At 57.3% G+C, this 2,074-nt stretch overlaps 1 non-coding gene across 1 annotated transcript in view; it reads left to right on the top strand.

Annotated features, from left to right (window-relative positions):
- Window positions 1-982: 982 nt before the first annotated feature.
- The window catches only part of LOC131932710 (small subunit ribosomal RNA), a 1,846-nt gene continuing 754 nt past the window's right edge, over window positions 983-2,074 (top strand). The window contains exon 1 of the ribosomal RNA XR_009384680.1: window positions 983-2,074. This exon is cut by the window's right edge and continues 754 nt beyond it. This is a non-coding gene — a ribosomal RNA (small subunit ribosomal RNA).

Below are 2,074 nucleotides of genomic sequence, written 5' to 3'. Positions count from 1 at the left end.
CCGAGCGCAGGGGCGCCGGGAGACGCCCCCGGTGAAGTTTGGCGGGTGATTCTGGTAGAGCTCCCCACCCCGATCGCAGGACACCCCTCGCCGCCCGCCCAGGTGTCGAGGTGGCCGCGGGGGAACTCGGGGCGTTTTGGCTCCCCCTTGTGCCGGAGCGGCGCCCTCGGTCCCAGAACGCCCCTGGCGGGTGATTCGCATGCCCCCTGGGGTGGGGAACGCGGGTGGGTGGTCGTAAAGCGTGTAACCGCAGTGGGGGCGGCCCCTTAGTCGGGGGCGCCAAAGTTGGCACCCCACCTGGGGCGCCCCCCGGAAGTGTGGCGCCCGCGCGAGTGAGCCCCGTAGATGCGCCCCGACACCCCCGCGCCGCCCCCCGGGTCGCGGCACCCCCGGCGCCCTCCGTGCGGGCTCCCCTCATGGGGCGGCACCCCGGTCCTCCCCGAGACTATGTACCCGATTTTTCGGTTTAACACTAGAGGTATGGGCAGAAATACGGCGGTTATAAACGGTCTGTATCTACTATTGTGGAGGTGAGTGTCGGTGAAGCCTCTATGTGACGCTAGGATCCGCGCTCCCTCGCAGCCAGCGACATGTGCCCGATCTGACCGTGCGTGGCTCAGTCTCCCGACTAGCTTCCCGGTAAAATGCGGGCTCGGCGCGCAGGTCGCGCCAGTGAAGGTAAAAGTACGTGTCCGTAGCGTGAAGCCAGCGGCGACGCGCAGTGCTAACGCAACCAAGCAGTATTGGTGGCTCGATAAAAGTCTCGCACTGGCCCAGCCCTCGGAACGGGCGACGGGTCTGCAAAACGCAGTCGGCTCGATGCAAATCGAGAGATTTCCCGGCGACGCCGTGTTTACGGTGAAGGGGGAAATGTGAGCGGTCCGATGTGAAAAAATCCGGGAATGCCGGGATCCGTTCTCTCGCTAGAGCGTTGTCTCCCGTCCCGCGATGTGTTGTGGAAAAACGTCTCGCAAACGATAGCTATCTGGTTGATCCTGCCAGTAGTCATATGCTTGTCTCAAAGATTAAGCCATGCATGTCTAAGTTCACACTGTCCCATGGTGAAACCGCGAATGGCTCATTAAATCAGTCGAGGTTCCTTAGATGACACGATCCTACTTGGATAACTGTGGCAATTCTAGAGCTAATACATGCAATCGAAGCTCCGACCTTTATCGGGAAGAGCGCTTTTATTAGTTCAAAACCAATCGGCGCGGCCTCGCAAGGGGTTGCGTCGTCCCATTTGGTGACTCTGGATAACTTTGTGCTGATCGCATGGCCTCGCGCCGGCGACGCATCTTTCAAATGTCTGCCCTATCAAATGTCGATGGTACGTGATATGCCTACCATGTTTGTAACGGGTAACGGGGAATCAGGGTTCGATTCCGGAGAGGGAGCATGAGAAACGGCTACCACATCCAAGGAAGGCAGCAGGCGCGCAACTTACCCACTCCCGGCACGGGGAGGTAGTGACGAAAAATAACAATACGGGACTCTTTCGAGGCCCCGTAATTGGAATGAGTACACTTTAAACCCTTTAACGAGGATCTATTGGAGGGCAAGTCTGGTGCCAGCAGCCGCGGTAATTCCAGCTCCAATAGCGTATATTAAAGTTGTTGCAGTTAAAAAGCTCGTAGTTGGATCTCAGGCGCAGGCGGGCGGTCCGGCTCGCGCCGGCTCACTGCCCGTATCTCCTGCCCTACCGTCTGTCGGCTCTCTCCCGCGGGTGCTCTTCACTGAGCGTCCCGGGTGGCCGACGCGTTTACTTTGAAAAAATTAGAGTGTTCAAAGCAGGCCTCGCTGCCTGAATAATGGTGCATGGAATAATGGAATAGGACCTCGGTTCTATTTTGTTGGTTTTCGGAATTGGAGGTAATGATTAACAGGGACAAACGGGGGCATTCGTATTGCTGCGTTAGAGGTGAAATTCTTGGATCGCAGCAAGACGAACTACTGCGAAAGCATTTGTCAAGAATGTTTTCATTAGTCAAGAACGAAAGTCAGAGGCGCGAAGACGATCAGATACCGTCGTAGTTCTGACCATAAACTATGCCACCTGGCCATCCGCAGGAGT

This window comes from Physella acuta, unplaced genomic scaffold (genome assembly GCF_028476545.2).
Source record: "Physella acuta isolate Inbredline_101_S28 unplaced genomic scaffold, ASM2847654v3 ptg002266l, whole genome shotgun sequence".
Lineage (NCBI taxonomy): Eukaryota > Metazoa > Mollusca > Gastropoda > Physidae > Physella > Physella acuta.
The sequence above is the reverse complement of the archived record's forward strand: the minus strand, read 5'-3'. Positions and strand labels throughout refer to the sequence as shown.